The sequence below is a fragment of the Helicoverpa zea genome, chromosome 15 (assembly GCF_022581195.2).
Source record: "Helicoverpa zea isolate HzStark_Cry1AcR chromosome 15, ilHelZeax1.1, whole genome shotgun sequence".
Lineage (NCBI taxonomy): Eukaryota > Metazoa > Arthropoda > Insecta > Lepidoptera > Noctuidae > Helicoverpa > Helicoverpa zea.
In genome coordinates this window covers 9,233,397-9,248,244 of record NC_061466.1, presented here as the reverse complement: position 1 = coordinate 9,248,244, position 14,848 = coordinate 9,233,397, and the positions used below count along the sequence as shown (strand labels likewise).

Here is a 14,848-nt window from a genome sequence, read left to right as displayed (position 1 = left end):
ATACCTTTTTATCTTTTCCTATTGAACAATGCCTGTCTTCTCCATTGATGAAAGGATAAGCGACATAAGAACCATTTTTTGTCCGATATTGTTTACATCATTATGCAATTCTGGGTCAACGGTGGTCATAGTATTGTTAGTTGATAGATGATAGGAAAACATTATAAATAAATACAATATATAAGTAGTATTTCCTACAGGATCTTCCCACACATGAATATCGCATCGACAGTTTGATCTCGCACCAAACTATTATGTCTATCAAACCAAATATAAATTCCTGTACACAAAAGAATAGGCGACAACGGCACAAAGTCAAACATATGATTATGAACCATCCTGCTAAAGAAATAAGGTCAAAAATTCTTTAGAATCTTCAGAAGCCATTTCTCGTCACCACAATCCCGTATTTGCTTAAAGCAAAAAAAAAAACTTTTGTCAAGATACCGTCCAAAATCTTTTGATTAATGATATCAACCCGCCACCGCGTGAGTCGGGGTCCAAACGACCCACTCTAAGAAAACAAACGCCGAATAAAACGCGTACACTAATGATACGTGTAATGGGCCCAGTAATTGTTGTTACAACCATTAGCGAAATAAACGGTTCCCCGAATGACCTGTTTGCGATGGCCAGTTGGACAAATATGCCTGTCCTGACATCATTAATTATTAGCATTGTTAACCAATATTCGCACGGATTTTGTAGGCGGCTGTAAGATCCGTTAATATCCTTTGAAGTCATTTGTCAGGAATTATTGAAATCCTCACCGTGTTGCTAATGGAAACAGTTATGTAAGATCAGAAACTATGCGACGTGTGATATTTTGGGTCAATTTTCATAAACGTACACTTTAAGGGGTCCTTCAACTAGCATCTATTAGAATCTTGTAAAACACTTAATGCTAATTGCATGCACCCTTCAGCATCTTTTACAAGCCACATATGTCTAATGCATTCAGGAGTTACAAATGGCTGTTGGTTCGCATTGTTAGCTATCCATCACTCCTCCTACACATAGATAAAGGAACCTAGTAGCACATCGAGAAATGGATTGCGAACGTAATATTCTGGAGTTAGAAACGACACGTGTCTACAAGTCGCTCAGCCCTTGTTTAAAACCACCAAAACGACGAGAGTTGTCATCAAATACGCATCCTTGGAGGGCGGGAATCAGTTTTAAAAGCCATTAGAGGACGAGGGGGACGGGGGTTGTAATTAGACTGCGTTAATATTTAACAAGTGCGACGCCACACAGATTAGCGTAATGCCGTCCCAGCTGCGTCCGGACTCCGGACACCTTCTGTGACTCCGGCTTTTAAAAAAGCCACTCTGTCACCGAGATCGTCAAAAATTAATTACGTTATGTCCTGCTCTGTAAAAAGGAGATTTCCAGCTAATGGCTTTGTGATAACCTTCACAGTGACGACCACTGAAAGAATATCTAAATATCTAACCATTCATCCTTTGTGGAATTAATTTCTCGAAAATTGAATGTTTTCGTTCCATTACAAAAGATTGAGAGTTACACCTTTGTGAAAATATGGTAGCTAATTAATTCCCAAAAAGTAAGGTACGTTCAAACAGATTTTGGTAATACCGGGCAAGTGTAATCCTTTCACCCTTTCTGTGCAATTAGAATTAGAGGCAAGACGAGCTCGGCATCTGCGGGTTAACTAATGGCGAATGCATTATTAAAGCCGTCCGCAGTGAAGGGTTGGGGACAGATTATGTTATTATAGATTTAGGTTTCTGCTTAATATGCTGATGTGTTGATGATGGATCTGTACAAGTACACGAGACGTGAAAAAGACGTGTATAGTTGAGACTTACGATTTAAAATCATTGACGGATCTGTCGGCTGATTATAATATTTAGTCAATAAAAACAGAAAATTCTATTAATATCTGTGTATATTACTTAGGTATAGCACATTTAAACTTTTTAATTTTCAATTTAAATTATAACTGTTAATATTTTACGTAGACATTTTCGCTTATTTTGTAAAAGGCCTGAAAGCTCGCAGACTTTTCACTTAAATAAAAATAAGCCTGAGTCCCAAAATTTTAACATCACGGGCTGATTATGCCAGTTGATAAGTACTCTTATATTGAAACTAGCTGTTCACCGTGGTTCTACCCGTGTACGGAAGGAAGGACATTTCTTACGCGGATTTAAAGAATCATGTTATTTCTAAAGCGTTAGACTACCTCTGTACCAAGCATTAAATCGTTTCAGTCGTTAGGCGTGAAAGTGCGACTTACAGACAGAGTCACTTTTCCATTTATAATCTTAGCAAGAATAAACTAGTCACTATATTAACGTGCAGTATATCTAACCCTTTACTAGATCATTAACATCTTCACACCATCCTAACGGCTTAACAGTAAGACACAACACAAGAAGAATGTGTCAAGTCATACCAGGAATTCCCATCATTAGTGTCCGTCAACCCGCCATGAGAAACCCCGGTCCAATCCGTCACAGTTCCACCCGGAAGCAGGATTAGCATACGCAAAAATCACAAAAGCAAATCTCAAGAAGTTAATGGAATGTCCCTTTCGTAACAAAAGGGTTAAACAAAGGTGCAAGATACAAAAAGGTATATTAATGTGATAGATGAATCATAAGGGTCGGTTAGACCGGTTGGACATTCTAGTGTTAAGTCCATTAAAGTTACTTTTTTAGGTGTTTGTTTAAGCTATTATTTTAGTTTGGTTTGAGCTTCAGATTTATGCCGTTACGGTAATTTTGATTGTTTTGAGGTGAGAGTTTTATTCTTATTTAAAAATGTTAAGCTGCTTTTGTGTTGAGTCTATGCTATGTAAGTGTAGTCTTACTTTTTCTGATAATAATAAATTAGTTCCCAGACTTTTCAAGTTTGGAAACATTGAAAAACAAATATCTTCTTTAAAAACGCAGAAAGCATAATTATTTCCCATTAAGTAAGTACCTGCATAGATACCTATTAATAAATTTCCAGAACAAAAGTAACCAATACTCAATACAATAGCAAATAACATCGAACCAGTCGAGACGTATCAAGTATCATTATAATGGGCAATTAGAACTGTGAAGAACCACATTACCTACCACTGAATCCTGACCTCTCATACATTCCTGACTCCATAAACGACACGGATCAAGTTACACTGGTAGTAAAGGCTAGTATAAAATGAACTGTGAACGCAAGGAGTTTGTAAGCTGTGAGAGGTCTTGTTATACTGGATACTACGAAGATGGGGTTGCTACTTATTCTAAAAAGGGCTATTTGTTTTCATCCATCACTTCTTAGTAAAACAAACAATGAATAAATACGAAGACTTTTGTCCTGTTTCCCATAGATTCTATTGTGTACATTGTCACCTTTGTGGCCTTTGTGCACGTTTTTTGGTCACCTTTTGTGTGGTAAGAAACTGAAATTGTTCGGCTCTTTGGAGCTACTGTTGGTTAATTAAAGAACCTTCTTTGGTTTCTGTGACAGTTTTAACGAACAGTCGAAGAATGTAGCAGTAGCTACTATTTTCTACAAAGGATATTGATAGCCAAGTATGATGATGGAGTAGAGTAAAATATATGAGAATCCAACAGAGATCTAAGATCTGATCTAACAGAGAGTACAAATGAAGATAAACAGCTCCACGTGAAGATATTAATAACTTCTATTGTTTATAATAAGAAGTAAATGCATTTGTATTTGATTAATTGAACATAAAATAAATTTCAATATTAACATAGCTAATTACTTGTTTTATGTCACCTGTAATAATAAAATTATTAATAGGTTTAACGATATATCTAAGACAGCTTTTTATTAATTTATTCAAAATAAAAATATGAATAATGCTCTTATGCAATATCATTTGCATATTCACACCTATTCAAAACCAACAAAAATCCAGTAGGTACCTACTTATAAATATTCATACAAAAATCCAAAAAATCTACAGTAGTTAATAAACTTCCATAACAATTAGAAAACATATTCGGAATTCTCTAAATTTCTCTAGCTGCGTGCGTCATACAAACGTCAATCACGAACCGCTCTGGGTGGCAGAGGTCAGCGATCAGCGTCTTCTACAAATATACCACCTTTCTATTAACATGTACAAAATTACCTATAACCCAAATATATTCTTTATCTCGTAGTGTTAGTTTGAAATTTAACCTTCCCAAACCGCAGCAGTATCTTTGTAAAATCTCCACGCTACATCTCCCTTTTTTGCTTCTAAACATTCATGTCACTCTGTAGAATAAACAAGTCGATACAAAGGGCTTAGTCACTATCCCTTTTTATTAATATCGGTGGCTGAATGGGCACAAAGGGTTTTGTACTCATTATGCGTAATCGGAACAGCTCAGGTGTTATATTATAGCAATAATGGGCTTATAGATAGTAGACCGCAAATGAAGGGATACAATTTCATGGGTGGTTTTTCGTTTTATGTCTACGTTTAGTTTAGTTTTAGTTTTAGTTTGCTATGGTGGTCAGTTTGGAAAATCTTGTGTAGAGGTATAAAGCTCGATTAACCCGTCTTATGTCGGTTCTGATATATCTGGTGACACAATTGATTTTCTATTGTTTTATAATTAGAGACCTAGCAAGCAGTTCAAAGAAGATGATTTCTATCAAGATAGTTAAAATCTTTTAAATGCAGAAAAACTAAGTAAGATTTTATATCTATCTTCGTTACCTGTTTGATCATTAGAATGAGTCATATATTCTTCGATGTTAAATTACACCTGACAGATGAAACATCGATTCTTGACAAATATCAAGTTTATTTCTCAGCTCAAGTAAATACCTATTATTCAATTTATTAATAACTTACAGACATTATAAAAGATTTATTATTAAATGCTATAGTTCGGCCATTCAGAGAATGCGTTCCTGACACGTCGCGATTGAACTGACGACGTAACTACATTCATTGATTATTGATATAATAATGTTGTTTTAATGCTCCTCAATTGTTAAAACGGTAAACAACCAGCAAAAATATTTTTATCGTAACTGCAACGCCATTGCAAAGTTACGTCGTCAGTTCAATCGCGACGTGTCAGGAACGCATTCTCTGAATGGCCGAACTATAATTCTATCAATTTCAATTTGTTTTGTTTGTCATTGGGTGCCAATCAAGATTTTTTTTTTCATATTTATTTAATCAAAATAGTCTGACATTGGGTAATTTTTATTACTTTATACGATGCTGTTTTTTTAAATCTATTTATTTATTCAGAATATTACAAACAGAATACTGGTTTAATAGGCATCAAAGAGAGACTCTTAACTTTATTCCAGTAGGTTCGTAGCCCGTGCGGGGAGTTGTTTGCAAGCATATCAGCGATTAGCCTTCTTAAAACAAAAAACATCAAAGTCACGATCACAAAACTTTTCCAATTTCTATCTGAAAGAAGCCCTCAAACAGATTTGCATGAGGTCCGCACAATGAACGGTGTATTTTGCAATATTTTCAATACCCCAGCATGGGTCCAAACTACTCGGGGGTCCTTCTTTTGTCCTCCACTTTAATATCTGTGGGAATGGACATACCGACTCCATTTAGGTAATTTATCATTCTTAAACGAGTGAGGAGACTATCCACTATTACCCTTCGTCGTGTAGTCTGTCTAGTCTTGAAAGGGCGCAGTCTTCGCCCTTTGTCCGGACTTGTTCAAATTAATGACGTATTTGGCCCCAACGGGTTTCGGTATTAGCGATTTTGAGCACCGGACACAGGAGTCCGGTGTCCGATATTTATGAATTATTAGTTATTTCGGGTTCCCATAATATCTACGTGCTGGTATTTACTACTACGTTACTGGACAAGGGTCAGTCTTCCTAAATATTATTACTTTGATTTATTTATTCGAACCGCAGAAGTGTTATTGAATTTGCATAATTCGAAAATAACGGACCATATATCTAAATGAAATGAGTGTTCAAAATTATGACATGGAATAAGAAATTTATTCAAAGAGCCTAATTTAGTCTAAACACGTCAAGTAAATATAAATAACGGCTACAAATTTACAATCAACGTCATATATTCAAAAGTTAAACTGGGTAAAAAATGCGAAGATCATCAAGATTAACATATCAATGTAGGGTCGGAATAAAAAGGTGAGATGACCGCAGCATCCCTGGGTCAGAGGCCAGATGAACAGGTGCCACGAGCCTAACACGCTTTCTTTATAAATTCCCAATAAAGTTGGGGATGGCATAGAAATTAAGATGTTTTTTAATGTCCAGTAGTGACAGTGGACACGAGGCGAAGTAAAAAATGGGGAGACGAACGCATTATACGAGATTTAAAAGTAAAATGTGTGTGATGCGGGAATTATAACAGATGACATTAGCATAACTTAAACGGGGCATGTCGCGATTTGTAAATGGTAATCTTATCGACCTATGTATGTAAAAATTTATGACGTTTGAATTTCATTCTTAGTTAAACCTACAAGATTATGTTAAACAAATTCAGTTGTAAAAACATGTAATACCTAAAGATTTGCGAAGTGCAGATATTCAATACTAATGCAGAAGTTTAACGAGCAGCTGTAAAATCGCACGAACAACTAGGAATGCATAGCAGTTGCGACTCACAGGGACGTATAAAACAAAATTAATGAATAAACCGGCGACAGTAATGAGAAAACAAATTTAGCGTACATTAATTCTTCAGACATATTCCCCAAAGAATTCAATGTCGCATGGAAATTAATGATTATCTACGGCAAGACCGGTCGGATTGTCCGTCTGTTAATTTATTACACGTAAACACTTCCCAATGACCGTTAGCCATGATGACGGATAGTAAAATTTAAATAGAAAGTAAACAACACTGGATAGATATGCACGTTTTATAAGTGTCAAAGCTTATATTGCTGTTGTTAAATTTATAAGCAACTAAAACGATGAAGCCGAACAATATTTGTGGGATGTCAATTTTTTTGGAATATTTACAGAGATTTTATGTCATCTTGTTCAATAAAACTTATTAGTCGAATATATTAAGGTTTTTATGTACGTTTTTATTGAAGGGTTTAGTTATAATTTTATGTTGTGTGTAGTAGTTAATTTTGTTTTGATTAATTTGATAGTTATTGAATCTTACCGTTTACTTTGGACACAAACTTTTCTAAGTTCTTTATGACCAATATCTGTTTCAGACCTAAGTTTTACAACTACACTTCCTTGTACCTCTAAAATACTCTCAAATTCTTGCATTTCTATATTAAAATAAGTTCCATCTTTCTCGAATCTCTTAGCATCACAAAGCGGCTGATATTCATCAGCATGTTGCAGCATAATGTCGTATAATACTTTCATTATCGAGTCAAGACTGTCATTTGTCAACCAGTTGATAGCCGAACCTGTCAGAGCTTTTGGCTTGACTGGCCTTTTGTAATTTGAGGGAATCTTGTGGTGTTTACCATAGATCTTCCATTTTGTTAATGGCCTTTGGTTAAAACCAAAAATAACCCATGTCGTGAATTTACTGTTTATTAGTTATGTCATGGATGACTAGCTGAACTGAAATACCTATAAAAGTATGTATGTTTTAGTGTAACAGCCGTAGAGTTACCACTTAAGTACATACTGTTCATTTCACCATAACATTGTCGCACATGTCTTCCCTCCAATCGACACATATCTTCGCTTCGTTACATATCATCCTTCGCCACACTTCCTAAAAGCAAAAATCCAAAGTACTCCAAAAACCGCTAACAAAAGGCAGATGCAAAGTAAAGAAAAACCTATCAAATATCAATACCGGATCCCGACTTACGCGAACCGACTCGGACTTCAGACGAAAGTCGTAACCCCACTACCGTGCGCCCAGGCAAATCGCATGAGATTTTATCAGAGGATTATCTTGGGTTATCGCACATCTCTCTTATACCAACAAACTGTGGCTCTTCTAGCGACCATAACTCAAAAGTTACATCCATTGCTGGGTTACTTCTAGCATCCAAATTTGAACCTGGAATGAAGTCGTCAATGTATATCGTGTTTTGATTTTTTGCTCTCGTGGGATGTCTAGAGCCTGCAAAAGATTAGGAAGGTGGAAGCGTGATTTTAGAACATAAGGTATTTATGTAAAGCTGTAGCGTCCCGCAAGATAAAATGGATAGATAGTAACATTGTTTGAGACTATTGGCATTGTTCGATGTACTTAGAGCAGATGGGAAGTGATCGATCGTATTTGGACGATATAAGAAGTTTTATAAATATTAGAAACCGTTATTTTTGCTAGCGATGTCTTTCTTGTTGTTATACGAATCAACAACCGTCTATTGTAAGATTAAGATACACCACACAAAATGCCACGACTTAAAAGAGTAAATCAAAAACTTACTGCTTAGAATCTACTTAAACTGTAGCTATAAAGCAGCCCTTTATTTTTTAATCAACCATGACACGAACAGCAACGACCACTTTTCATCTCCTCAACGAAAGCTATAAAACAAAAAAAAAGCAAGACATCTAACAGCCAATCGTAAAACCACTCAAGAAGTTAAAAACAATTAACTAACTGGCTGGCTACAAGCCTATAACCAACCCTTTTGAAACAAAAAGATTAAAAAACAATACGAGGGAGGGAAAAAAGTAAAAAGTTGTTTCGGAAATTTGTCCGTTGACAACATCTATCTCAATCAATTGTAACCTCCCTTAGGAGTAACCCTTTCCTCCCTGGAGGTATAACCCTCCGTAACCCAATTAATGGAGGGTTTCGTGTGACCACAAAAAAATTAAATTGAAATGTTAATTTGATATGTGAGCCGAAGATGTGTTGGGGAGTGCTTTTGGAATTAAATTTTAAGTCTAGAAATCAGATCCTGAATATGTAGTTGCACCTATAAGTAGACAACACAATATTCAAACTTATAGATGATAAGCTGTTTTCAGTCTTACCACACGCTTCCCAAAGGATACTTCCTGCATCCAGTTAGAAGTTCTATGTTAGGCTCTGGACTATCCGTGTACCAAAATCCATCTAAATAAGTTCAGAAGTATTGAAAAAAACATATGTGTGAGTCAAGTGTATTCAAAACACACAATAAATACAAAACATGACCAAACTAATCTATTGCATACAAAAATCATAAAACACATTCATATTTGCATAAACATAAACAGTAAAGTTAGTGACCATTCATCTTATCTTTGTATATCTTTATGTTATCATTGGAGTAGCACCTCGTTTGTCAAAACTGGGTGATAGCTTTACGAGAACGCTGTGCATCCACTTATGTGTTACTGGGCTTAATTTATTATGGGTAGTGGACATTTGAGACAGCCCACTTTAATAGTAAGAGTGGAAATTGTAAATGTATCTAATATTTCCAAGGCTACATGGTTTTCTAAAGTTCTAGGTGGCTATTCATTCAAACAAAATAATATTGTACAGAGCATTTGGTAATTTGGTACATAGTAATAGGTAGGTAATAAAAGTATTAATTGATAGCAGACGGGAATTCCCAAAAATATGAAATAAGTGCATAACCTTCGTATATAATCAGAAAATCTAAGAAGTATTTGATCCATCTAAAATCTGGAGATAAGCAAAAGAAAATCTAAGAAGTATTTGATCCATCTAAAATCTGCAGATAAGCAAAGACAGCCTGCAGTGTGAATAGAAAAAACATAGTTCTATCTGAGACAGAATATTCTTACCTACTTATAAGTAGGTACTATAAAAAGTTTATAACCACGCTAGTTTTAGTCCTACACACATCTTACCCAGTCGAACCACACTTCACAAAATATGATTCCCACTTGAGCGCAGCATTTATAAAAAGCCACACACAATAGGAATTGATTAGCGATGATTGGACCAAGTCTGAGGGGTACTGACCTGATATAATTAATTATTATTCAAAGTAAGTCCTTCTGAACACTCTTGTTAGGTATTGTTTGTGGTTTTCTTATATTTTTGGTGTGACTGCAATGCTGATGCGCGCCAATTAATCGTTTTGTTAAGAATTTTGAAGTCGGAGAATTGGTTTTGGTAATTAAAGGGCTTTTATTTGGAATTATTTCTTGATTAGAATCTTCATTATAATAGAAGCATTCAGATTATCTCTGTTTCATTCTAGTGCAAGATTTTTTGTGTCAGCTCTATGTTTCAAACTTTCAGTAGCTAAATATTTATTATTAAATATAATTGTGTCCTGTATTTTAATAACGTAACTCTTATGACCAAAACTTGCCTTTTAAAGCCTAAAAATCTAAGTAAACAAAAATCTAAGATTTACTCACCATCCCGTCTCAAAAATCTGACGGTCACTTCACAAATTCGATCATACATATAAACAAAAAGTGCACACACAGAGATAGGTACAGATATACATTTACCAAACAAACATAGGTACACACACATTTCCCTTTTTCAAAAAACTCGCTAATACCTCTAAACAGTACCTCGGCCTCCCCAGGCAAAGGACTCAAAGCGCGAGGCCTATATTAAAATTTCCTTCGAAATAATCCGTACACAACACAATGTCAGAATTTAATATCATTTTAATCTTAAAGGTTATGGCACATTATAGCGGCACCGCAACAGCACGGCTCCACACCAGCATTTAAGTTGTCATTCAATTTAGAGCATTAAATCGTGTATATTATAATATATTTCGTAATGTCAATATGAAAAAGCCAACGGCGAGCAGTCAGCGTGCTTGCCGCTTCCACACAACTCGACTCGCCGCCCGCGTGCTGCAAGCGAGCGGTCCTCATGCGTACAGCGCGCCGACGGCGTGCTAATTGCGCGCCGACGGCGTGCTAATTGCGCGCCGACTCCGAGCCGGCAGCGAAACAACGTCATTACGTCGTGTTCGATCATAACATCAATCATAATCGTCTTAAAATAATATTGAGTTTGCGGTGACAGCAAGCTTACACCTCGCGGCCGGCGCGCGGCCGGCGCGCCGACGGCGAGCGGACGGCGCGCCGACGGCGAGCGGACAGCGCGTGGTTGGCGCGCTGGCAGCTAGCCGTAGTCTTAATTCGAGGCGACGCCGTGCTGCAGCCGTGCTGTTGCGGTGCTGCTATAATGTGCCACAAGCTTAATTCTCCTTATTACTGTTGCCCAAGGAGGGTAGGGCTGTAAGGTTTTACCTGCACTTGGGAAGATTTTGTGAATTTCAGTTGGGAGTTAGGGAAAAGGAATTTTCAGTTGGGAATATTATGGAAAAGGATTTTCTTGCTAACGTTTAGTTTGCAGATGTGTTAACGGTTCTGAGAAAAAGTCATTTTTATATTTTTTAAAAACTAATTACAATTTCCTATCTTAAGTTGAGTTCCGATCATCTTGGATAGTTTATTTACTTGAACGCATATCAGGAATTATTTGACCAATTTGAAAAAATGTTTCTCTGTCACATAGCCCATTTATCAACATTTTGATACAATTTAGAATTTTAAAACTGTAAGTATCCTTATCTTTGACAATAAATATAATCTAGTTGCCATATTCAAATATCGTTAGAAAATAATCCATAAAGGTAACCCTGCAATATTCTTCAAATCTTCATCTCCTTATCTTGCCATCACAAAAATAAACTCTATATACCAAATAATTGAGTCCAAAATCGCTTCTAAGTTTGTAACAGAATGTAGAAAGCATTCAAAAGCAGGTAAGTTCAAAGATAAAGCTTGTCTTTGGCGAATAAGGCTTAATTAGGTCGAATTACTTGCATTGAAATCTTTGCTAATAACGTTTTATGATTCTCCGTGTAAAAGCGGTTCACGGGAATAATCTGCCTGGATTACATTGCTTTTACATTTGTGTTTTCGTTATTTCGGTATTGTACTTACTTAATATTATTATTACTTTTGAGATTTTTGATAGTTAGGGTGCATCTACACGGTGCAAGTTTACACATGCATTTTAAAACGTGCGGGTCAAGCGCTTGTAGGTACCAAAGCAAAATACCCACCCGAGTGCTCTTGTAACTTCTCAATTGTCACTTGCTCATAATACCATGCTCCAGCTACTTGCATCGTGTAGAATGCACCCTTGTAGATGTTGTAATCGAGTGAGCCATACTTATGTATGTTAATATAATTCAAATTGTCTTCCTGGCCACTCCTGAGCTCAAATCAATGTTAGGACCTTTTTTTCACCCATATTTGCGAATTTCACAAGCCATGCCTGCCTACCTTATTACAAAATTCAGTTTCACAGTAACTGGCCACAAAAAGGGTTGAATATTGTCACCACACGGGGTGTATTCTTTAATTAAAACATCGATGCCACCCCCTGATGGATCACTGGACTAATTGATGGACTTTATGCGTAGGTTCGAGTCCTGTGTGTTTTATTATATTAACTTTTTGCACCTCGATAGCGTGATATGTGGTGTTAGTAGGTGTTTGGATGGTATATAGTTTGTTTTCAAGGTTTTCAACTGAATGTATAGTATGTTTGATAAATGAAGCCACTCTCGTGTAGAGGAATACTGAGAAATGGCTATATAGGATTCGTTTCCAAGTGAGGCATAATTACTCGCTTTCGCCAGCAGTTTACCCCGTCTTGAGGGAACTAGGGACAAAAAGAGCCTACAGTCGTCAGGCAAACAAACAAAACTTGCTAGTCACTTCGATCAGGAACGCGAAAACTTAAAAATACAAAACCATTTCGTAGTCCTAAAAATCGTGAAAATAAATACAGTGAACTGTATTCATTTTTTCAAAAATACCAAATAAGTAAAAAAGAAACTAATCAACCCGAAAAAGTCTCATTGATCAAGCACGCGGAACATAAGGCACTTTCCACATTGTTGATACTGAATGGCGTTTCAGACAAAACGCACGTTATTAAAGAACCCATCAGAGCACAATGCGCCGATGACAAAACTCCTACTTTGAACTCCTTCCTAATCGTAGGGAAAACTTTATTTTGTACGGTATAATTCGCGGTAATGTCAGTAGATTCGATACTCGTGGAAAATATTTTTTATGTTTTTTTCCGACTACCATATAGATGATTTATAATTAGTTAGGTACACTATAATATATTTTAGTTAGATTATACTTCAGATATGAACTGTCTTGTCTTTGGAACACTTATGTTTTTCAAAAACATTAATGTTATAATATTTTACAAAAAGTTAAAAAAAGAAATCCTTATTTGTCCTGTGCGTTATTCTATTTAAAATAGATTACTAAATATCTCTATTTATTTTTTACCAAAAAACAAGCAGGATCAAAATTAAATTCCACTTTTATGACAAGTAAATTGGGCCTAGACGCGTATAAATCAATCACGGGTAATGGATGCAAAAACTGCTATAAACTGCGACCGTCAGCGTATAATATGGCCGGAGACATTGATGTGGTCAGCCCGCTTTATTGGTGTCACATCGTAAAATAATAACTACTATGTCGTCCTTTTGGCTTTTTTATAGAGTGTGGTTAACTGTGTGTAATGTGTTCAATAACTTGTACTGATAAAAATTTATTTATATTCTTAAATTTTTCAGTATACCTCTATAGACTTTACTGACATATGTACTGTAATTAGTATCTGAAATAAGCAGACGAAATTACTTAGCTTCTTTTATTACTCTCACTCTAGCTACTACTCACATTAGTCTACTTTATCTTTCACTTAAAAACATACAAATAATATCAGCGTCCATCTTGAGATAAAAATTTAATCTCTAGCTAAGGCATTATTGAGGCGATTTCTTATTAACTCACAATTTTTCCCTTTTTTACAAGAACTTAAAAAACACAAAAAAATTATTCCTTCAATCAGAGCAATTACACCCACCGTACCAAGAGTAACAAACCACAGTGGTTAGAAGACAATGGCAGCCAGGTTTTGTTCGACATCGAAGAGGGGTGGACGGTAATGAAAAACATGGGAGCTACCCTACGTCCCGATTGACTTGCATATCGATTCACCACTCGATTGCATCGTTTTAATTACGATTTTCCAAGTGTGACTTTTGTGTTTGTTTGTGTTTACCTGTGTAGTTAAAATATTTGTTATTGTTTTATCAGTCTAAACAAAAGACGTTCTAGTATGAACTTATTAGGGTAAACAAACAGTTGTAAATAGCAGATGGTGTTCATTTCTTCTCTATGTAGCTCTTTCAAAAATATAACCTTAATCTTACATCAGTTTCAGCGTGAATTCCAGACTTGATGACTAAAACCTACCTAGTTGTGTTCTTTCTGGATCAATCCCGAATTAGAATGTAGTCCTTCCAATGTAAGTTTGGTTTCATCGGGGGTGTAACTCAGTGGTAGAGTGTCTGCTTCGCATGCTGAAAGTCCTGGGTTCAAATCCCAGCACCTCCAAAGGTTCTGTTATTTTATGCCAAACTATGTAACATAATAGCATTATCTTTTGGTTTATTTTTGCCGCAGCTAATTAAGATTCAAGTTGTGGTAGCACCTCAGTCGTTCTCTTGCGCTATCATGATTTAATCGTAGAACATATTTAAAAACTGAAATAAGTTTTGATAGTTTATTAATAGTTGATTTAATAGTTTTCGGCAAGTAAGGGTATGTACTTTAAATCTTCAAAACCCCACACTAAACAAACCTTCAAAATAAGCCGACAAAAATAAATGGCAACTTTACAAAAACACGGTACCTACATATTCTACATGACAACATCAGTCCGTATCGAGTGTATCGGCTGAACAATACTCGTACAATGAATGTTTGTGGCTGTATATCATCGAAGGAAACAATGGCGCCCGCAGCCGGCGCTTGCGCATGCTGAGAGGTAAGAGGTTTTGATACTTGGGTCCTGTGTTAAAAGTAGCTTTTGGTTATATTCGTTGTATGCTTTCGTTTAGATTTAGTGTGTCTAAATAAAATATTT

General features: G+C 36.0%; 1 non-coding gene across 1 annotated transcript; it reads left to right on the top strand.

Moving 5' to 3' along the window:
* The first annotated feature begins 14,244 nt into the window (after window positions 1-14,244).
* Window positions 14,245-14,316, top strand: Trnaa-cgc. Its single transcript has one exon. It is a non-coding gene; the product is annotated as a tRNA-Ala (tRNA).
* The last annotated feature ends 532 nt before the right edge of the window (window positions 14,317-14,848 follow it).